Here is a 25,214-nt window from a genome sequence, read left to right as displayed (position 1 = left end):
TGCCACATGTAGATTTTCCATGACACCTAGAGTTGTATATTGAATGCCACTTAAAGCACAATTTGGTTAGATAGAAGATATCATTTGAGATTGAAGAAGTACTTGGTGGTAAGGTAGAAAGCATGTTGAAATCAACATACAAACATCATGGTTATGAGCATAAGGTTTGTAGGTATGGTGAGTTTCTATTGGTGATTTTACTAAGCATGATATGTAGATATATTAGACTAATTCTATGATTTTTGTGGATTCATCTCTCCCAAGATACTCTCTCTCTCTCTCTCTCTCTCTCTCTCTCTCTCTCTCTCTCTCTCTTTATTTATATTTATATATTTAGTTTAGTTTAGTTTATGCATAGTTTAAATCTCAAATCAAATCAACCATATATTTATTATTACTTAGGCACATCTTTTACTTGCATCCATTAGAGTAATTTAGATTAAAACATTCTATTATCATCAACTAATTATTTCGAGTAGGATTGATACCTTGCTAGCCACTATATTAATCAATATTTAATAGGCTAAGTAAGATTTGTAAAAGAAGCGTAACACATACAACGACATAAATAATTACGTGTTACATGCTTTTTCACTTCCAACCTAATGAATTTTATGGTTTGATAAAGACATTTCCAATTTCACTTATTAGACAGCCCTACATTTCCTTTCTACTTTCCACCTCTTACCAATTTCTTTTCTACTTTGACAACCAATATTTTATTTGGCCGACCCCACCATTCCTTACACTTTTATATCTTTACTTTTTCTCTAGCCGGTCCTATTCATTCCAAATTCATCTCTAAATTGGACCACAACATTATTAGTTTGCTAGGCCGACCCTACCACTCATTCTCTTTCCACTTTTACTATATAACAAATACACACTACTTCTATTTCATTTTCCTGTCAACAACTTATTTGCCAAAATTTGATACACCCTAAGTTGTATTGTTATTTCTTCCCATTAATTAACTTTTCCGTACAATAGTCAAGGTTATTCTTCTTTTAGCAAAGACACTTTTGCATAAACCAGTTTTAAACTTTCGCCTTTGTTCAAACAAACACCCCCATCTTTTTCACTTACACTATATATTTTTTTTCATCCAATCAATCTTCGTTCTTCCATTATAACAATTTTTCTAGACAAACATTTTTTTTGTAGGCGTTGTGTTATTTCTTTCACTATTACACATGTTACTATTCTCATGTGTTGACAACATCAACACACATATCCCCAATATCTATATTTTATCCCTTATATTTCTTCTATCATTCATTTACATTACTTTCTTTGCCGAATGAGCTTCGCTCATTTGCCCAAGAGGGGGCGATGTATAGACCCTCACTTTGTGGCCCAATGCTAGGCCAAACCCAACAATAGATCCAGCCCAAATCAATTAAGCCCAAGGGCTTAATCCTAGCTACACCCAATAACTAGTCTATTTATGAATATGTCTAGGTTCATTATTGTAGAAAGATAAGGATAAAAGTTCAAAGTGATAACAATTCTTGTGACGCAAACAAACATAGTCCTCTTAGGACTCAATCTCTTTATTCATATAAAAACCATTTTTTCTCATAATGTGAACTTGATCCCTAGAGAACATATCTTGGGTACGTAAGCAACCATATCTTGGTCTAGTTTCATCTCTCCCAACCATCAATTCCTATCTATTTCTTAGTGCATATTTCATTATATTGCTCTCGTTGTGTTGAAGCAGATTATTGCAGAAATAGATGGGATTATGGGTTGATTTCTCAAACCTTTGACCCTTTCATTAGTCAATAGATCCAAGAGGTCATGGTAATGCCTCTAAATGTTGGGAAAGATATATAGCTTGAAATGGTCTGAATATAAGTATGACATACTAACTGTTAAGTCTGCATATAAGTTCTTGTCAAGCAAGTTTGAACTTGGACATGCTTCCAGTTTAAACCTTATCACTCTTGGCCATATTTGGAGGGCTAAGCTACCAGTTGGTGTCCAACTCTTCATATGGAAACTATACTTGGGTATTACTCCTATGGGCTATTTGTCAGGAAAATAGTTAGGGACTTCTCATGCCATTTTTGCTATAAAACCCTGGAAAATGCCAAGCATCTTTTCCTTGAATGTGAATAGACTAGGGCAGTCTAGTTTACTTCTCATGGAGGTGTCATGATCCCTGGGGATTGCTCTATAAGAAAATGGGTGGATGAGATTATGTGTTAGTACACAAACAAAAATGAGTACAAAGCAAATGCAGGGACTCAAGCTTGTATGATTATGTATAACATACATCTAGAATACTAGGAATGAAATAAAGTTTGAAAACAAGGTGGCTAATAGAGAGGATTCTAAGAAGGAGCCAGACAGAAGCAGAAAAATGATAACCCTAACTCTAATCTACTACAAAGCCCTTGTCATCTTGATGAGTTGTTTCGCATTATTCCTAATGAATGCATAATAATACGGTTTGATGCTACTTTTTATAGGACAATTGGATGGGCAGGAGCTGGTGTTATTGCATGGGACAATGGATGAGCCATTGTAGGAGTTGTTATGCATAGATTTAAAGCCACTGAAGCTGTAGAGGCAAAGATACTTGTAGTGGAGGTAGCTGTCATATTGAGGGGAGACTTTACAAAAAACATAAATTGTATTTGGAGGCGATTGCTAGGAAGTCATAAAGGCTCTTAATGATCATAAATGTAATTGGTCTCTGTTAGTTGTGAGGAACTCCATTAAGTCAAGATGTTTATGTTTTAATTTCTCCAAGTTTAGTTGGGTTAATAGACTTTTTAACGGGGATGTACATTCTCTGCAAAAATTGGATATGTGGTAGGTAGGTAGGTAAGCAAGTAAGTTTGAGTATAGGCTCTGAGCATGGGCTTTGACCATGGGCATTATTGTAGATAGGTGGGTAGTTAGGTAGGTTATGAGTATGGGCTTGTATTGAGTTGGGATTTTATTGGGCCACATTTGTGGGGTCGCTGGAACAAACATCCATGATGATAATTGATTGTATGGGAGGGGATTGATCATCGAATAACTATCTATATGGGGTCAGATTTTCAAGAAATCAAGCACAGACGGCGCCAAATGTAAATTCCTATTTTTATCCCTAAGGATTAATGGACATTACACCAAATGATGATTTAGCTAAGGGTTTTATAAAAGGGGAAGGTGTTACTTGATTGGGAATGGTTGCTCTTCTTAGTGATAGAAGATGTCTACATATCCAGTGCCTTGGGTGGCACTGGAATCAAGCCAAGGTAGTTATGGGGTTGGCTTTTATAGGTGCTGGGAGCATGCAGTTGGTAGAACACGTGTGATGGTATGGACAGATGTGCTAATAAAATGAGCCACACATCCTTATAAGTTGCACGTGTGTAGTAGTTCCTGCTATTGTGTTGTAAATAAAAAGTGTGGTTAAAGCTGTAATGATGGCAATGGTTTGAGTGTTGCAGTGAATAAAGATATGGTGCCAATGATAACTATGATGAGTTTGGCAGGTGATAAAAAGGAAAACGATAGTTTTACCTACACATAAATGATGAAACTCAAATGCAAGTAAAACTAAAACTAATCTTTACGAGTGTTATCAAAGTTATTCTACTCTCGAATGCTATCGCAATAGAGTTGGAGTAGAAGATTCGTTCCACTTCTAGTTCTTTAGTATAATCGTTTTCTATTATTATCAGTTCTATCCAAAGTCAATGAGAGTATTACGAAATTTATACTACGATGGAAATTTAACTAACAAAATATGATTTTATACGACTACGGAATACTAAATTGATACTATGATAAAGAATTAGGGGGGATTGATTCCGCCTTAACTCGACTTAATTTACTAACGAAGAATCATCGTAATCCGAATTGAACTGCTTTCACATAACAATTGGTTCTTCCTAATCCCTAGTTGTTCATGGTAATCTCTACCAACTAACATCTAGCATGTGAAACAATCAAACCCATTCTCATGGTGAACTAATCGTTTTTTAGAATGGAATGGAAAATCATGACTATTCTACGCTAACAAAAATCAAGCTTCATCAAGGCTTCTTCAACCCCCTCTAATGGGGGTTTAGCCTAGAATGATTATGCTATCATTTCCAATTGAATTTAAACAAAACATGATATCAAGATTATAACTTTACTATATTGATCTAATTAAGAATTCAAATCTAAATTAACAACTAAGAAATGATTAACAACTAAAACTGAATTTAGATCTAAGTAATTTAATAAACCAAAACTGAAATCATGAATAACTAACTACTTTTATTAATCTAATGAAGGAATAACAATGATTCAATAATCTAAATTAAAACAAGGTAATAGAAACTAATTAATTGAATGTAAAAACTAGATCTAGAATTATTCTCTAATGGCTACTTGCTACCTCCAACTAAGGATGCTTAAGAGTTAAGTCTTGTGTGTTGAAATGGAGGAGACTAGATCCACATTTTCGTGCATTGGCTGAGGAGTCATGTTTTGGGCCGGAAAATCGAGCCCAAAATCCAATTTCTTCAGTCCACAGAGGCCTTTCCAGCTGGATTTTGCTTCAACAGACTTTTTGTCCACTTTTGCTCCTCTGATTGGGTCAAGGCTTAGACTATTGGAAATCTCTTTCTGAGTCGGTCGTTTTGACATAAGGTAGGCCCAATTCCGAGGTCTGAGTCCAAAGATACGGCCTTCGGAAGTTCTACTGACTTTTGTGCGCTGTTTCTGCTCGCGTTGACTTTGACTTTTCAGCTTTGACTGGGCTTTTTAAAAAGGCTTTTTCTCCTTGAATCTTGACCTTTAATCACAGAACTTCTTAGCAACCAACCCTTGCTCCTTTATCTTGCCAAAGTGACACATTTCTACACATAATTGACTCCAATGCCTGCAATACATAAAAGCACATAATCAGCATTAAGTCTCATTTATTACTCGTATAATTGGTCTAAAAATATTATTGTTAGGGGGTTTAAACTACAGTTTTGGGCTCTTATCAACAGGTGATGATGTCATGAGGTGAGACTGTTTGCTAATCGTCTAGAGCTGAGTCGATCTTGATGATTACGCAAGTGTGTCGAGTGCAATATTGATTCCATGTGGCGAATGTTTGGAATTGAGTTGGCAGAGTTGATGCATATGAGTAATATGCGTAGGAAATAAGATGTCCCTACAAAGTTGAATACCAAGAGATCGAGGAATTACTGATTACACTAAAGTACAAGATCATAACTCACTAGAAATGAGTACTACCTATCTTGATGGGCATATGAATTGTGAGAGAATGATTCGTGGTTTAAATAAGATAGATGGAGATTTTAGATTGGTTAGAATGGAGGTGGAACTGCCAGTAGGAAAGTGGAACTTGTAGAAGGTAGGTGGAAGGGTGTAAGAAATTGTTTAAAACATTAGTTTTCTGAAGGAAGTGGAGAAAGAAGACGAACTGGTGGGTTAGCAATTCAATACTTTCGATCTCCTAAACATAAACTATTGAATTCATCCATTATAAACCAATGTATCGCGGTGATTTTGATTATATTATGAAATATTGCAATTTACCATGATTTTGTCCAAATAAGTTGAGTTTCTCATACTAGGGAATATATTAATGAATTCCTTTGCTAGTTGGGTAGGGGTGGCAATTTTGTACACGAGACGAAATTAGCGGGTTCGGATTGGGAAAAAAGGCTTTTAGGTCATTTAAGGGTTGACACGTCAAACCTATCAAATAAATGGGTTGGGTTAGGGTCACATATATTAACCCAAGTAACCCGTTAGTAGACTCGATTTGTTCTCATGTCTAATGGGTTAGGTCATCAACCCGTGACCTGTATAACTTGGTTTAAAATAATTTTTCTTATTTTTTAAGATTTCATTATCCCAATACTCTCTAAAATAAACGACTAAAAATAGAATGATTAGTTGTCATATTGATTCATTCGATAAAGATATGTTTCTTTATTCAATTTTCATTGACATGTAATTGAATTATGGATGGTTTTTGACAAATATATATATATATCCCGGCTCTTAAACAGACGTCCGTTTACAGACTTGTTATATAATGTCTTGAACAACTTATATAATGTATTGCACAACTTATATAGTGTCATATATAAGCATAAATTAAAAAGTTAATAAGTATAAATTAAAAAAGTTGTTCAAGACACTATATAAGTTGTGCATGACACTATATAAGATGTTCAAGACACAAGTCCGTAAACGGACTAGTCCGTTTAAGAGCCAGGCTATATATATATATATATATATATATATATATATATATATATATATATATATATATATATATATATATATATATATATATATATATATATATATATATATACTAGGTATTACCCATGCCTATGACACAGTAGGTTATGATGTGTTTCTTATGTTGTTTGTGGCATTAATCTTAGTACAGCGTAGTTTGAAACACGAAAGACAAATGAACATAGTGTTGATGACGTTTTTTTGACAATTTAGTCTCTTATTGAAAAATACAAATGAGCATTTTCTGGTGTTGCCATAATAACGTTTAGTAGCTAAAAACTTGTATATGCATTCTTGAGATTTGACTTTGACTTATTATATCTATTAAACAATAGTTTTTTTATGTTTCCATCTTATAAGTTGAACTCTCATGTCAATACATACTCACGATAACTGAACCACCGAATCTGTAATGACAATGCAACTGCATTAATAATAGTCTCAAGTCAAGCTGGCAGTAAAACTTCTGAAGTCTAGATCGATGGTAGTAAAATTGTTCATCGGTCTAAGCTTTTTTCCCTTGCCACTTTCTCCCAAACAAATCCAATTTACCTTGTACTGGACCATATCCTCTTGCAATGTTGTGTACAATAGAAAATGAAATGCTATCTCAAGTAAATTATGCTGAAGCATAAAATAAAAATAAAATACTATGAAAAATATGATAACAACAAAATCTAGCTTTAAAGGGATATATAGGAAAACCTTTCCAGTGCTAATTAAGGAAGTCTTGTTTAGTGGGCATTAAAATAGTTAAGAGACGACACTTAATATATATGATAGCAAATAGGATACCACTATAAGTTTGAAAAGAATCACATGTACTTAGGAAGTTATTTGTTAAAGTTTACCATTGACCCTACCATTGTAATCTCCATACACAATAATGAACTCCTCACTGAACAACTTCCATAAAATGAAGTACTCATTCCCTATCTTAAGCACATACCCCACGGGAAAACCCAGTACCAATAACATTACAAATCCAAATTTTTAATGAAGCATGTCTATGCCTTCGGCAAAGAGTCAGTAACAAAATTTGCACTAATTAAAATAGACAAAATGTGCAAAAAGGGGCTAAAAGGCTTGCACTACGAAAGTTGTTTTTAAATTGTTATATTATAAAATTACCTTTCTCCTATCATCTTTTTATATATATATATTCAATAAACACTTGTGTAACTGATAGGCTAACTTACACTTTTGGTTGAAACTGATTAGGATGTATGCACAGTGCACTATCTCTCAATTTATACACCAAAGAAGAGGCGGATATGTTGAATCTTCTATGCATGGAAGCTCCTTCCAACTCTTTTCCACCTCCATTGAAGTCGATCTCCATAGATTATTGTACCCCTACAAAAGCAAGCACTGTACCCGCTGATAAGTTATTAACCATACTTTATACCATCTGTTATATCATTTCAATAAGCAAGACATACAATACCAACCTCTTGGTTTCTGAATATTTCTCTTGCTTCACCTTCATTATGGTATCATTTATCCTTTAAGACAGCCTATGTATAATGTTCTCGAACTTTCAGGTGCATCCAATAACCCAAGAGAGAAAAAAAAGTCAGATCAATAGAACTGAAAATCTCATTACAACACAATACCTCATTAGAAATAAGGTAAGAGATCACAAAGTTTAACCTACAAGAGAATTGGAGAAAGTATCAAAGTTTAACCTATAAGAGAATTGGAGAAAGTATCGAACCAAGTTCCATCATCCATGTGCAAGAAATTATCATTATGCACACGCAATCAAGATTTTCATACAATCCAATACTACTCTTATGCAAATTTCTGACATGTACCAATAGGAAGTGGAAACACTATAACTAACTTCTGAGGGCTCACACCAAAGCTTGCTGGCCAATTTCAATTGGTGGAGGATTACTAATCACAACAAAAACCGGCCTGCTCACCGATCAAATATCTAAAAATTCCAAAACATTCATAGTCATAAATTCCATAAAATATTCAGTCTGAACAAACATTTCAAAATGATAGTCCTTATCCATAATTGAAGTCCTTATAAACAAAATTTCCCTTGATCAACATATGAACACATAATTAAATGCCAGAGCCCTACTTCTTGGACTGAGATTCTTGGAATGCAATTTCACATAAATGTTAACAACAAATTTTCAAAGATAATCCAATTTGAGAATTTGAGATTCTTGAGTTTATTTACAAATGACCTTGCTAACAAAAATGACACGACAAAAGGTAAGCACTCTTAATCCATAGATTTCTATGGAAGATCGAAATAACATAGGAGAGTTGAAGTCACAAAAAGGTGAGATGGTGTTATCATGTACATAGTCATTTAAACAGTCAACTAAATCAAGTTCCTAGTTGTCATACTGCCTACTTGCGAATGTAAATAACCAGCTGGTATAGAAGATTATTGTGTGAGTTCAAGGCAAGTATAATCAAAGGGAGAAACAATATTGTTCCAATAAAAGTTCCTAATTCAGAGAAAGTTCTCTGCTTCCACTAAATTGTTAACCCTCCAAAACTAATGCTTTAAGAGTTCATTAGATAAATAAGAAAGTAAAAATAAAATATTTTCCTCGACCTCAAGTAAACCAAACTTATATACATTTTCTTATTGCATTAAGACCTTTGAGTTCGCGTTAAGACTCCAAATTGTGATTTATCTCTTACGATTTAGTTTCTAATTCTATCGTTTCTTTTTTGTTGTAATCGATTCAAAAGAAATAATCTTATAATACTCCCACAACAGTAAGACAATCCTTTTTTCCCTAGTTTTGTTCTCTGGAAACCCAAAAAAAGATCGGTCATAGAGAACACCACAACATCAGTTCTATAATGTATGTTGATTCCTACAACTCCATCCGGAGTGCATCAACTCCATCTTCCATGTCCACTCCTTATTCGTCATCAACACTCTACTCTATTTTTTAATTTTGTGTAGTAGACTTCATAAAAGTTGACATCATTCAAAGAATCACATATTTTTTTTATTCTTACATTCTATTTAAAGAACAAAAAAGATACGCTAACCATAAATGCAAATGCTTAAAGGAAAATAGAAAAAACAAACCTAGATTTGGGAGTTAAGTGTTTCTTTACTTTTCAGTAATTGGAAACATTTCTACGTTGGACTTCCAACCAAGGAACATGTACTTGAGTTCTTATACAAAATAAGCATGTATAATTGTACATATGCTCATTTTAGAATGATGATTATGAAGAACATGAAATTCAGTTATAATAAAGGAATAAAAATGATACTGAAAAAATAGTTCTCTAGCCAAGAAGTGTATATGCAATGCACAAAATTGGCAATATCAAATCAATCGTATGAAACAAAAAATACAGGAAATTGACTAATTCATACGAAAAAACATGAACAACCATAACAGACATTAGTAAGTAAATACCTCTTGATGATGACTTGCTCTTGTACAGAACAAAGGCATCTATAGAACTGTAGAAGGAAAGGAAAAAGAGAACACGACAATCCAAATTGTTTCTTAAATTTGTTGTACAAATTGCAAATAATTTTCAAGAGGGTGCTAAAAAAAATTTCAAGCGAGGAAGAGCTTCAGCTGCACAAATAAATTGCAAACTCAATCGAGATGAGCTAACAACTAATGTAAATTCATTCATTACCACTATGTAATAATCATATTTTAACTACACACATAAAGACATTGACACGTCCTACATTATGTGCTACTACTTTTCGTGTAATATGTATTCCACATTAAAATATTACTCAGTTGAGTGTGCAGACCCATTTGGCAAGTTAAATTGTCAAGACCAAAAGAGAAACTTGGAGCCAAGTTAGATTGGACGCATAATAAAAGTTATTCGAAAATGGATTAAGAGAATAAGTGTTAACAAAATTTTGTAGCGACACCATTATATGCACATTGGCAATATAAAATAGATATTAAAGTATAGATGAACAATTTTCTAAATTTGAAACGAAGTACACCAACGTGAACGACACCAATGCTATAAAGAAGGAAGCATAGATGAAATGAAGACTATGAGAAGTACAATTTTCTAAATAGTAGTCAGAATTCTGACTGTTGCTCTTCTCTGTTTCCTCAAATTGGTAGAATTTTCTCCCATTTTCTCAACCTCATCGATTAAAATGGAAGCACAAAGAGAAAAGATAAAGAGAGTTATGGAATTTATAGAGCAATCATGAAATGTACCCACATGCAACACGGTTGATACAAACCCAAATTTCAGAACAAAATAAAACACTTTACCAATAACGCGAGTACTAGAAGAAGATTGTGAATCTGATTTTACATAAACTGATCTAATTAACTAACTCCCCTACTCACCTTCATTTCAAATATGCCATATAAACATAGACACAAGAGTTTGTATAAATCCCTTATATTAATTAGGTATTTTCATCTATTTTCATGTTCAGAATGAATGGTAGAGTCCATATCATAAATGGATTCATAGATAAGATTCACCCAAGGCTAACTATAAGAGAGAGAGAGAGAGAGAAAAAAAAAAAAAAAAAAAAAAAAAAAAAAAAAAAAAACCTAACAAGTGAAATTGACATTGTTTTTTGGTACCATGATACAAAAAAATTGCAAAGTTTCTTTAGCATCTTCAAAACTATGATTAATTAAATTTAACTAATTAATTAAGTATTTGTAAACATAGAAAGCTCAACAAAAGAAGTCATTGCAACGTATTCATCAACAAATGAATAAGAAATTAATTAAGAATAAGTATTCCATAACTTGAAGAGTATAAAAAAACAGGGAAGAAGACAAACCTGTGAAACTAAAAAGAAGAAATTCAGATAGAGGAAATGTAATAGGAGACAGGAGATGGAGGAATTTTTACTGAAATAGTGGGCATATAACTATATCAAACAAATTTGTACAAACAAATAATAGTCATACAATGCAAGTAGAATCCCTGGCTTTTTAGGCCATTAGCTATAACCATGATACTTAAAGTGGGCACCCAAATGGTTAAATTGCATGCTAACAAAAAAAAATTAAGGGAAAATTAAAAAATAAAAATAACTTACATGTGTGGATTGGTGATGCCAGAGTTGCCAACCAGAAAGGCCTGAGAAGAGAAGGCAAATAGAGAGAGAAAAAGTAATAACAATTTATAGAAATGGAGAAAACACAAAAACAGAGAGGAGGTGAAGATGCCCATTATTCTCAATGGTCTTTAATGGAGGAGTTACACAAAGATTAAATGAAGGAGAAGAATTACCAGCAAGAGTCATACTTGAAGGAGACGGGTGTTGTTATGATTATTATTAGAGAAGAGCGTTGAGAAAATGAAGGGAATTTTGAAAAAATCCCCTTTAAGACATTGAGATTTTTTTTTTTTTTTTTTTTTTTGTTTGTTTGTTTTGTTTTAAGGTGATTACTGAAAACAAATTAAATATGGCTAGAGAAGTGCTTTTTAATAATTTAATGCACTCCTCAAATTTATCAACTTAAATTTGTTTTGTGTATGGCATTTCTTCTCAAACTCAAGAGTTTCTAATATTTATTGTGTCATTTATCACACCCCTTAAATTCAAGTGAAACCCCTCGAGTCATTAAGTGTGTTAATAAAGGGTCAATTTAATTTACAAATTTAATTCCTTCAAAACGATCCCAATCACACATCTGCCCCCATCTAACTCAGATCCCCACGAAATCCCCACCACCCTTTGTCTATCCATTTTGTTTTATTATAAAACTAGGTATAACCCGTGCCTACGGCACGGTTGGTTATTAGGCGCTAATTATATCGAATGGAGTTGCTTAGTATGTTTTAAAGACATGTAGACTTTGTGATCCCATGTGAAAAAGTGTCCTTTGACTTGCCATACTGGAATATGAACTGACAACCAGAATTGACTTACTAAAAGCTGTCAATGGAAAGAAGTTATTCCAACAAGAAAAAAAAACAAATTGAACCTATGTTTATATAAATCTTGGTGACACTAAGAGATGAGAGCCCAATCTTGCCTACAACACAAAATTATCCAATTTAACTTTCAGACCGTCATTTTAAATAACAACAACAGTAGGTCAACAAAACGAAACGAAATCAAAAATGAAAAGGTCAAAGTAAAATCACCTTTGTAGTAGCCTGCTTTTAGTGTCATCACAATGATTACTACATTTGGTTGTTTCATCATGTCTTCAGGAATTATTTTTGTCATACCTCCCCACAAAGTAATTGGCATCTCCGTCCCACTTAAAAACAGGAAAATCCTCATCTGAGGCTAACATAATGCAGGCATTGTAAACAAATGGAGCCGACGGGGGGAATGAGAACGTTACCTTTCATTCATGATAACGACTTCTCTTAAAAGTTTCCTAGCAGCTTTCCTAACTTTGCCAATCTTTGTCAATACACCAATTACGTCTGAGAGAAAAGTTATTTGGCATGCTTTAGTAGGAATGTTGTCAAATTCGACGAACTTGAACATGTGCTTTTAAAAATTTTAATGGACACGAATAAAATTTTAAAAATCATAGAAGCTCAACGTGGTAGGATTGATATGGAAAAATAAACACCAAAGGCCATGAGAGGAGAAAAAGCAAACACAGGAAAATGTATATACAACATGCTTATTAAAGGACATATCATTTAACATCTGAAAAGCATACTGTGTCAGTTCCGAAAATTTCCTTTTTTTTTCATCCAAGTCTAACGGATAATCATTACCTTAGAATCGAGCATTACAAATTCAATGCTAATGGCACAATTCTTCTTCAAATTTAATTGGTTTCCACATTTGTGTGGCTCGGACCTTAGTCTTCCACCAGTCCGTTCAAGTGTGAAGTTTGTCGAGATCGGTGAATTGCTAATCCGACATTTTCTCCGGAAGCTATTATTTGGAAAATTAAATATGTTAAACCGGGAAAATGGGAAACGTGTCAAAATGCCTTAAAATTCAACATGATAAAGATCCATCTCGGTTTCATAAATCATTAGCATAAGGCGCAATAAAAACTCATAACTATTCAGCAAACTGATCAAGCATAAATCAAATACAAACACCATAAACATTACAAAGAAACTAACTAAACATGGCGTGCACTTATAAGGGTCACAAAGTAAAGTTAAAACATTAAGTCCAAGAGGAACAAAATGTTTAAATGGAAAACCACTTATAATAGGACGAACATGAACTAAAAAGACAGAGGAGGATTCCAAATGTAATAATTCATTTAATTCACAAACAATTTTATTCATGGGAACTCTTAATTCATTTACAAAACATTTAATTCATTAAATAAACCTCAACGGTGTTAATGAGAATTAGCGAGAATTACCCTCAAAGGGGTTTCAAAACGCTATCTACCGTACACATGTCCCCTAAATGGATAGCTTTTACGGGTTTTTTTAGCAACAAAAATGGCATTTGCTTTATAAGCAGCTATGTCTTAAAACATGCTCAGTACGTATTGGTTAAACTTTTTCCATTTAGTTTGAAGACTATGCTCCAGGACTCTTTCCTAATTGACTCTTGTGCAAATTCAAAGAAATACTAAAAAGACCTTAATGGCTGAGACACACAGAAAGAACAGGGCAGCAGGTGTAACACCAATATTCCAATATCACTAAATGGCTATACTAAATGCTAAATGCATATAAAGCTTCTGAGTGAGTGAGAAATCCCGAATGAGCATGTTATGAATTGAAGTAAAGAAATATATAATGCAAGTGTAAATTACGCAAGTCTTTAGAAACTGAGACCAAATATTTATGTCACCCCATAATATTTTCTACAATACCACTAAAAAGATTCATTCTAGGCAAAGATTTTGAGGTTTGTGAGATATACTGTAAAGCCTAACCCATAAAATTAGATATTCTCTTTAATGTGAAATAAGAAATTATCAAATACACTTTTTTTCGGGCAATTTGAAGCAACTATGGATTTTGATCAAGGGCTTGGAATAGAAATTGTGAAGGTATCAAAGGAAGACGGAAAAATATGCATAAGGGCAGAGTTTTTACATGGGTGATATGATATAGGATTCAAGGCCCAACACCCGTCAGCATAAGACTGCATCAAAACATTAATGAACTACAACTATGCAATACTTACTGAGTCTATTTTTTCGGTCATAACATCAAGAAAGGTAAGTTCTTTCCTATTAAGAATAACATTTATTAGTGTAGCATTACAATAGGTAGAATGAGTTTTTCCTTAACCAAAATAATGGTAGAAACATAATTGCATGCCACAGAGACTTTTCACTGTCTCAGTGCTTGGTTATTAAAAAAAAAAAAAAAAAAAAAAAAAAAAAAAAACTACCTAGTGGTCAAGCAAGTTGGATCAATCAAATTTCAATGAAAGTGGCATCAACTACCATATAGTCATTTTCCACAGATACTTCGCAACACCAGACGACGATCATTATTGACTTGACATTGAAAAATGGACTAACAACATCATCAACATAAAGAAAAATAGTAAGAAACAAAGCAAAACTTCATTTCGTCAAGTGTGGCCGACGAAGAAGGATACGTAATATAATTAGTAATTTGTATTGTAAAAGTTACCTGGGACGTTGCTGGTTAGAGATGGAGAAGAGATGGCTGACTGAAGGCAATTACTGACGGTTCAAACACCTAGCTTTTACCAAAAATCCTAAATAGATGCCGAGAAAACACGTTAATAAAGCAGGCAAACAAAATTTCTCATCTAGATGATAAAGATGTTAAATATAATATGAACATTTCACTAAAGAAATACATATAGGGGCATTTTATTTCGTACCTTTTGAAGGTTTTTCTAAAAGGTTCCAACAAGCAATTTAAAGGAAATTTATACCAAATGGAAAGGAGGGAAGAAATTATAAGAGAATTTGGAATGAAAGTTTTAAGGAGAGTGGATAGTTTAAGAAATTAATGAAGTGTTTTTGCTTTGGCAGGAAAACCCCAATAACCAAATTGTAACGAAAATTGACGCAACAAAGAAAATGAGATTTGAAGTTCTCATTAAGAAAGAGAACTACTTCAGTGGTTCTTGTCTCTTTGGTAGTCAAAAGTTGGCTCGAAAAATAAAACGTTTGCATGTGGTAATTTGAATGACTAACATTTAACTCACTGTTGAGGATAGTCATTTTCTCTGTTTTGATATTAACTGCTTCTGTTTCTTTGAGAGCTTGGAAAGTGGGAATGAATGAGGAGAGAGGTGAGCAGAGACGGTGCAATTTCGTATAGCAAATTTGGGGCGTTTCGAAGCCCAGCCCAACCCAGGTCCATAAATATTTATTAATTTGGTAAATATTGATTAATTTGGTATAATTGTGCATTAAATCAATGATTAAAGCTCCACGGCGTGTTCCGCTGGTTGTTCTTAGATTATTGAATTGAGTAATGAGTAGGGGCGACCCAGAGTATCTCGAGGCCCTAGCCGAGCTCTTAAGGTGGAGGCCCCTTATGATTAGGTGTGCAAACGGATAGGTTTAGATTCGGATACGCCTCTATCCGAATCCAAATCCAAAAATTTATACCGATATCCGAATTTGAATCCCACAGATTTTAAAAAATTTATCCGAATCCGATTTCGAATATCCGAATTGGGTATCGGATAATATCCGATTTGAAAATTAATATTAATTAAAATTTTATATGCTTTGAATAATTCATTTTATCACTATAAAAACTATATATATATATATATATATATATATATATATATATATATATATATATATATATATATATATATATATATATATATCAATTTGGCTAGGATGACATTCTTACCGTGACATACTTAGAGTGACATTCTACTGTTCACGTCCTTAAAGCCCGGCCCACGAACCAACAAAACTAAAAACAGAATTTTGTTTACAAACCTTCGTCAAACAGTTCAAACTCCAAACTCCAAATTCAAACCGAAACCAAACTCCAAAAACTTCACACTCTAAACTCCAAATTGATCACCCCACTCCGGCATCCCACTCCGACATCTCCCGTCATCGCAAGCTTGAAGAGGACAGGTTAGTTACTTCCCTTGTTTTGGTATTTTTCGAGTTTTGATATAGTAATGGCTATTGTATCAATGTTCACGACATTTGATGATGTAGAGTGTGGACTGTAGTTGAACAATACCGTATATCAGTGTATGGACTAAAGCTGCTAGAATTTTTCATGCAAAGGTGAAAATTTGCATGAGTTTGGAGATTTTTTGAACAATACCCAAATTGAAAATCAGCTGCTAGAACTCTTTCAATGGGGTAAAAATTTTGATGATTGAGTTTTCAATGGGGTACAATCCCACGTCATCGTATATGAAGCAGCTTTCAATGGGGTAAAAATTTGGAGTTTGGAGTTTTCTAAATGCTTGCTACAGATAATTCGAACTACATTGTTGATTTGTATTTCAAGACGCCGATTAAGGATGCAGGGTCAGCTGGGAAGGAGATTTCGTCTTTGGAAGGAGTAGTGGAACATGGGTTGAACTGTTGAAGTAAGACATTCTATGCTTCCTGAATTTTAATTTTTTTTTGAGCTGTTATAGTGTAATTTGTTGTTTAATTATATGAAACTTATTGAGAATTCTGTATTTTTGTTGTGCTTTTTGTTAATTTGGAAGTTAAACTTCATTGATGTTATTGGAAGTTGAACTTCATTGATCAGAATCGGGTATGTTTTTTGAGTAAATTCATTTCAAGTAACATATATTGCCGACTCCTGGAAATGTATGTATGCTGTTATAAGTTTGATGAGAGTTTAGGAGTTGAATGTAAAATTATTATTAAATTGTTTGCTATGGTATCTAAATAGTGATGTCTATCCTTTGGTAGATTCCTTTGTGGTTTTAACCATTCTACATAATGAAGATTACTCTTCTTTTTTTCCGATAAAAGTTATGAAGATTATTGTTTCATGTTATGTTTGAGTTTTGTTTTCCTATCTCACCGGTCCGACTTTCTTTATAACGTAATAATCTGGCGGGGCTCTTGTCGATGCTCCTCGATATGGTGAGGAGCCAAATGAATTTCAAGAGACTCTCGTTAACGGATATCAAGATTGACATTGGTAGAGTACCAAAAAGAAGTCTCGATTGAGGCCATGGATTTGGAGGTGAGCGGTCATATCCTTGTTTTCCCCGTAGGTTTAGTGTTACGTGGTCCAATTTTATTGAAAATAGTTTTATCATGTGTTGCTAGATGTCAAGAACAAGTGGGAGAAGAGCTCCGGGGCGAGGGAAGCTAATTGTGCGTAAGAGAAGAGCCTCTCTAAATGATTTTGATAGGTTCAAGCTCATGGTCGCTAAAATCAAGGTTTGTTAATGTGTCCCGAGCAAAATTTTGATCTTCATCAATGTTTTAGGCCTTAGCTTTCTTATTTGTTCCAAGCCTAGGGATTTTTGGCTTATTTTGTTATGTCTTAAGGAAGTTTTATCGGTCGGGGCTTAAAACGTACTCTTTGAAACTTTGATAATAGGATATTTTAAGTATTTTGGGAGATTTGTCCATTTGCAGAAAGTCGAGCGGTCAGCAGAACTTGCTAAGTTGAAGAAGCGGCATCAGCTTGAGATTGAGTAGTGGAAACATCAGTTTTGTTTGTGTGGAGGATCGTCATTTTTATTTTGTTGACCTTATCTGTTACTTGTTTAGAGCCCTAGAGGTTTTAAAAGGTTTGAACTTATGTTACTTTGGATTCTGATTCTATCAAAAACTGAAGAATAGTTCTATGAGATGTTGTGTTGTGCCTGTTATTCACCAACTTTCAATGTGGATATATTCTCTTGCTTGGATCAACTGAGCCTGATATACAGGGCAAATACCTGACTAATTGGATTTATGTATAGTAGGGGAATAGAATGAATGATCAAAACCACTCAATTAGTTGCTATAAATGCAATTTAAAATCCATTAGTACCGACCAACAAAACTCAAGGAGAGAATCATAAAACCTTAAAATTAACAGATAAGACAGTAATCACCAAAACTTATAATTCTGTCTCTTTCCTACTCTTAAGAAAATGAAACCAAGTGCAACAAAAACAAGAGCCATAATCACATCTTGATCATCCACTTTACTTCTTCTTTCCACCCTTGGCAAAGATCGGCCTTGGTCTGCAAAACAGGAAAAGATGACATAAGAATTATGCCAGAGGTGAAACACGGAGTCCTGTACAACCACATATTTGAAATTACAGTAGTTACCTTTTTAACTCCATGGATCTTCTTAGCCCTGTTCTTCCTTTCCTTCAATTGTTTTCTCGACTTCTCCACCTTGGTATCTAACCCATTCTGTGAAACAAAAATATGTGAGGGCCTAAGTCAATAACTTGAACAGATTTCCAACTTTTCTGCATACAACAAGTGAGCCTCCCACACTCCCACGTCTCATCTAGTTCAAACTCAATTACAAACCATAAATAAAATGAGGTTTTTAAAATACATAACCCAGTAACAGTCATTCCCAGATCAAAACAACAACAAAGGTGATTCATACAATAGGAATGTGTACACAACATATAAACATAGATAACATATTGGCACAATTCTACACAAACATTGAGGCTCCCAGCAGTTGTGCTTTGAAAAAAAAAATGACCAAGTACAATGACAAAGTTACGTTTGAACAAAGACCATCTATGAAGTTTATAATCTACATGTCTAATCATTCAAATGGAATATCTCCATTTCCTTAGATTTCCTTATTATTCGATTCCAATAACATCAATGAAGTTCAACTTCCAAATTAACAAAAAGCACAACAAAAATACAGACTTCTCAATAAGTTTCATATAATTAAACAACAAACTACACTATAACAGCTCAAAAAAAATAAAAATTCATGAAGCATAGAATGTCTTACTTCAACAGTTCAACCCATGTTCCACTACTCCTTCCAAGGACGAAATCTCCTTCCCAGCTGACCCTGCATCCTTAATCGGCGTCTTGAAATACAAATCAACAATGTAGTTCGAATTATCCGTAGCAAGCATTTAGAAAACTCCAAACTCCAAATTTTTACCCCATTGAAAGCTGCTTCATATACGATGACGTGGGATTGTACCCCATTGAAAACTCAATCATCAAAATTTTTACCCCATTGAAAGCGTTCTAGCAGTTGATTTTCAATTTGGGTATTGTTCAAAAAATCTCCAAACTCATGCAAATTTTCACCTTTGCATGAAAAATTCTAGCAGCTTTAGTCCATACACTGATATACGGTATTGTTCAACTACATTCCACACTCTACATCATCAAATGTCGTGAACATTGATACAATAGCCATTACTATATCAAAACTCGAAAAATACCAAAACAAGGGAAGTAACTAACCTGTCCTCTTCAAGCTTGCGATGACGGGAGATGTCGGAGTGGGATGCCGGAGTGGGGTGATCAATTTGGAGTTTAGAGTGTGGAGTTTTTGGAGTTTGGTTTCGGTTTGAATTTGGAGTTTGGAGTTTGAACTGTTTAGCGAAGGTTTGTAAACAAAAATTCTGTTTTGTGTTTTGTTGGTTCGTGGGCTGGGTTTTAAAGACGTGAACAGTAGTATGTCACTCTAAGTATGTCATCCTAGCCTAACCGTATATATATATATATATATATTTGTCATTTATTATTATTTTGTTATTATAGTTTTATATTATTAGTTTATGATTTTATATAATATTTTGTACAATAATAAATTAATTAATTAATTATATATAATAACTATTAATATTTTAAATCGGATCGAATATTTTCGGATGCGGATATGGCCGGATCCGAATCCGTATCCAAAACCAGTTCGGACATAAAAAATCATCCGAATTTGATATCCGAAATTTTCAGATAATATCCGATTTTTTGAATACGAATTCGAATAAGATTCGAATATTTGGATATCAAGTTGCACCCCTACTTACTATGCATACAGACCCTAACGGAAGAAAAAAAAAAACGTCGTAAGCAAACCTATTGATTAATTGTCACTACCCCAACTTTATGAATGAGAGTAGCTAGATAGTGCTTATTTAGATTGAACCTTAGAAGGGCGTAGGTTGTTGCACCCTCAAATCTTTTTGTACACTTTCTTTTATTTTGACCTTTTAATATAATTTAAACTTGCCAAAAAAAAAAAAAAAAAAGGCAGTAAATGTGTTGTTTCTGTTGTGATGTCGTTTCTATTTACAAAATGGTGTGCATAGTAACTAACTACGGAATACATAGTCTTGCAAGTCTCTGAATACACAATGCCGTTTCTACGGAATACACTTGCAAGTCTTTACCCAGCATAGTCTCCTGCACCCTTTCAGGACCACAAGTCTCTGAAGTTTAGCTGCCCCCCGAACCCAAGCCATAGAGCCTGCAGGTGGTTCTGGCCTGACAACTGAAAGACCATTCCAAAGAAGGCCACAATATATTGCAAATGCTGATGTAAGGTGAGCTGCAAGTCGGTAATGGCTTTCTCTAGGCTGAACATATTCAGATTCTGGTTCCTCTAAGCCACTCTTTACCATCCACCATCCAATTAAACCCTGACCAGCACCAAGTGCAAAGAGAGCGGAGAGTCTAACCCCAAGTCGGACAGTAATGTATCCCTTACGAAGAAAATACGAATTGAAAATGGAAAGCAAACATTGCACCTAATCCCCTTCCCCACATTCTATGTGCATATTCCATCCAATAAATGAACTTAAAATCTTCTATTGTCATCCCCTTATTTACTCACTTGTACTCGAGAGACTGCTTATATTTGTCAATTTCAACTAACCACTATTCCTCTGACAGAGGGGGGGAGGCTACTAGTAAATTTCCAGTCAGTCATAGAAAGACCAGATCGAGTAAGTCGAGTCATGCCATCAAGAACTACCATACTAAATACCCATGCAGCGGAACCAAAAATCTAAATCCCCACCAATTTCTGAGCATGAGAACCTGCAGTTATAAGCATCTTTGACCCTTCCTTAGATGATGAAGATATGGTTGTCATAGTGGAGATATTCCTTGATAATCGAGAAGGAAATCCCTTATTAAGAGATCTATGTCCATATAAGGTGCTTCTCCAGCTGCAAAAACTTGTAGAGGATTTTGAGGAGAACAATCTGGAGGAGATAAGGGAGGATTCATTTGAGAACCTTGAAGAAGAACACCTGATCTGGGAGTATAAACTAAGGGTCTTATTTCTTCGGAGAAAAGAAGCCAATTTGCTCTGAAACATCGTGCTTTGCTCATGTACACAACCTCTCACACTCAAATATTGCTTTAACCTTACCTACCCCTCAACAATGAGAGCCCTGACCTTAGGCTGCAAACACCTGTAAGATATACAAAGTAAGTTAGTAACTGGTACAGATGAAAGATTAGAAAACACAACCATGCTAAAAATCTATCTATAAATTTGGCTAACAACCAATAAAATAAACAAAATGCACTAATTAATATTACTTGTGATCAGAAAAATCAAACAAAACACTAACCGCATTGTGTAAATCCATATTCTCATTTACCTGCCATTTCATATATGTTTATCATCTAGAAAATTCCATCTTGTAGGAACTTGAAGTTGCCAAAAATTCTTACCCTTAATGAGATTCTTCTGCACCCAGCCACATAGTTTGTCTATCACTAAGTACGTGCCAGATATGATTCATGTTGGTAGCATGATTCATAGTGTGTAGACTCCTTATATATGCCCAGACCTCCTTCTTCAAAAGGAAAACCGGTGTCTGCCCAAGATATAAGTGCATGTGAAGTTCCTCCACCTTAAGTATGGCAATCACGATCTCTATATATCACTTCTAAACCTGATACGCTAGAACTGTCATTTGCTGACTCGTCTACACTGATTAGTTAGGTGTCCCCCATTTAATCTCCTTGACTTTGACTATGGTACACACACACAAATGAGCAATAAACAAATCTATCCTTGGCAAACTCTTCATAGAATAAAGAACAAAAAAGGAGAAATGAGAGAGATTTACCATAGCCTGGCAACGCAATCATTGCTCAGTTAATGATCCCCTATTCTTAATATACTCAAGGCACTTAACAACACAAAAATTTGTTTAGAGTAAATAACCTATGATTAGAGATGAAATAACTAACCAAATAACAGTGCCATATGCAATTAAATAGGCTTCACGTAAAAAAAAATCAGTTGGGAGTTCTACAAAGAAACCAAAAAAGAATAGCACAAATCAATTTCGAAAACATAACCAAAATAGGCAAGCATGAAACAAAAGTAATGAATTTAGCAAAAAATAAGATATAAACATGTTAAAAAGTGATGGATAAGAGCCGAGAGTCTAACCAGAAAAATGACTGGGAACAACTATCTTTCAGTTTACCGTGGCCCCTGAAGAATCTAATTCAATAATCCATTAATAACTTTAGGCAGATAGAGAAAAGAGATCGTAATAGCTAAACGCGCAAAATCACTAAGAAACACAAAAGCAATTATTCAGAAAATGTGATGCAGTTTTACCTTGGGTGGCCTCCTATGCGTGAACAACATTGTCTTGCAGGAAAGGATAAAATGTTCTCATTGTAATCCTGGGAGTGCATTTCACCCTCTCTCTTACCCACTGTCATTTAATATCTAGGTTCATTGAAGGAAGGTTTCTCATTTAGAACCAAAGCTTGTAACATAGTGCATGTCCCTGGAATCCAGTGCTCTTACTTCTTTCCTTGCGGTGTGTTCAGAAGGCTAAGGCAGACCTTTCCGCAATCATATATTTGGGTTTAATCGAATGGCACATGAATAGTAGAATACTCGCTGGAAGCAAATAGTGCTTGATTTATCAGTCTCGTGCCTATCACTAATATTATAATTAATACAACAAAATGAAAAATCAAACCGGTGGTACATCAGGATAGGCAAATGGGAAAAGAATATCGAAGAAGAACAGACCATCGTGATAGGGAGTGCCCGGAGTACCAATAATGACAGCTCTAAGAAGATCCATTATCTCTTCATAAATGCTAACAAATATTGCAGCTGCCTCAGATAAAAAATGTGTCAACACCAGCCAGTATCAGCAAAGAAGCATGATTTTAGTTATCTACCACGAACCCAACAGTAGTGGGGAAGCTTGAATAACAAAAAAATAGCCATTAAAGACAAATTAAGAGAATGCGTACAATCTTGTTCAACTGTCAATTAAATGTTTTATTTTGTCCATGTAGAATCACATGATTGTAACTCGTTCCCTACTTCAGTAAACCAATTCTGAACAATATTATTAAATATGTTGCCAGAGCAAGATACAGAATAGGACTTTGTGTACTTGCTAGCGTACACCTAGTAACATGGTAACATGTCAAATTCTTCTGTCCTAAAAAAAAGGAAATTGGATATTCAACAGATGAAAGAAAGGATGGTCGAAATAAAAATAAATAAATAACTAAACGAACATGTCAAAGTTCTAGGACAAAAAGAAAAACAACATTAGAGTAATGTTTCTAGGTTTATAACATCTGCCATACCAAATGTCTAATTCACACACCTTACATCTATGAACCTCTAAAAAAAAAAAATTGAAGAAGAAATCGCAAAAAAAACAAACTCATTGACAGGTCGCATATTGCTTATTAATCGTATGTAATGGAAATGGCAATGCAAGTAACCTGAAGTAAATCCGGCATCAATTGTCAATGTGTAGCAACCTGGGGGAGAAAGCATTATGAGTATGTGAGGGATTAGAAATGAAATCTGAAATCAGGCAATAAAGAATCCATACCTGGAAGAATTATTGAAGATGGAGCCGCTACATAAGGGTTAGAAGAAGAAGAAGGAAGTCAGAAGTTGAATAAATTCATCTTAATGGTGAGGGGGAGTTAAGGAGTTACAAAATTAATCAAGGAGAGAGGTGTGTGTGTGTGTGTGTGAGAGAGAGGTTAGTGATTTTTAATGGTGAAATGGGGAGAGTGGGGAGTTCACACTGAATTGGGGAGCGAAGCCGTTTCTTTCTTTTTTTCGTTAGTGTTTTAAGAAACGTAACTGATTAAAGTCATTCAACAAACAATTAATACAATGGCAAATACCACTCTAGATAGCTAGTTCATTAAGTTTAGAAGTCCATTCCTTTACATGCATTGATTGAAAAGGAGTTTCAAAATGCTCTAGATCGCACATTTGCCCAAATCTAACTCAGATCCCCACGCGATCCCGACCTCCCTTTGTCTTTCCATTGTGTTTTATTATATATATATATATATATATATATATATATATATATATATATATATATATATATATATATATATATATACAGCCCCGCTTACAGACGAACATTCGTAAAACGGACTTAACCAAAAAATGAAATTTCACAAAATATACTCACGAAGGGTTTTAGAAAACCCCAACCCTCGCTCGTATTCCCTCTCTCCTATTCTCTCTCCCATATCTTCATTTGTGACTCTCTCTCCTATTCTCTCTCAATATTACCGCAACTCTCTCCCTCCTGGTACTCTCTTTCTCTATAAAAGGGTTTCTTTTTTATCTCTTTCTCATCTTATAAGCCTAAACAAAAAACTCGACCGGCTTTACACATACAAGCTTTGCGAATCTCGATTACATGTAAGTTTAGTGTTTTTTTTTTGCTAACATCAATATCCATTGTTGCATCTTCAAAGAAACCAACTATTCGTCATTGTTTGTGCTTGCTTTAGTAGTTACAAATTTCAAGTTCACACATTAGTGGGTCTTTGCGGGTAATTCTAGTAGCTTGGTGATCAGCTTCTAAATGTATGTTTTATTACCCTTATATTACTATATTACAACCCATCTTACGCTTAACGAAAAGACAACTTATAGCTTTTATTGTCTTTTTCAGGATATGGAGAATTTCAGACCACTTATCATAAAAGCTGCGTCTTAGCACCAAAATGAGCCTTAATCACGCTTATTATGAAGACCAGAAGTTGCTATGGAAAAGTACTGAAAAAGTGAAAGTCAACGGTCAAACTCAACGGTTAAAGTCAAAGGTCAAAGCCCTCAACTCAAAAGAC

General features: G+C 34.3%; 1 long non-coding RNA gene and 1 pseudogene across 4 annotated transcripts; both read right to left on the bottom strand.

The window, feature by feature from the left end:
• Positions 1–18,392: 18,392 nt before the first annotated feature.
• On the bottom strand, positions 18,393–19,775 carry LOC147504811 (uncharacterized). Of its 3 annotated transcripts, none has more exons than XR_015193137.1 (3): positions 19,560–19,775; positions 19,090–19,472; positions 18,393–18,518 (listed from the first exon to the last, which is right to left on the bottom strand). It is a non-coding gene; the product is annotated as an uncharacterized LOC147504811 (long non-coding RNA). The 3 variants fall into 3 exon arrangements; XR_015193139.1 differs by having other exon boundaries at positions 19,090–19,458; XR_015193138.1 differs by having other exon boundaries at positions 19,090–19,400.
• Positions 19,776–20,204: 429 nt separating this feature from the next.
• Positions 20,205–24,211, bottom strand: LOC147504810 (heme A synthase COX15 pseudogene; annotated as a pseudogene). The gene is made up of 4 exons (XR_015220461.1): positions 23,945–24,211; positions 23,832–23,870; positions 21,786–23,202; positions 20,205–21,520 (listed from the first exon to the last, which is right to left on the bottom strand). The product of XR_015220461.1 is annotated as a heme A synthase COX15 pseudogene (transcript).
• Positions 24,212–25,214: the final 1,003 nt, after the last annotated feature.

The sequence above is a fragment of the Coptis chinensis genome, chromosome 4 (genome assembly GCF_015680905.1).
Source record: "Coptis chinensis isolate HL-2020 chromosome 4, ASM1568090v1, whole genome shotgun sequence".
NCBI classification, from domain to species: Eukaryota; Viridiplantae; Streptophyta; class Magnoliopsida; order Ranunculales; family Ranunculaceae; genus Coptis; species Coptis chinensis.
This window is presented reverse-complemented; position numbering and strand designations above follow the sequence as displayed.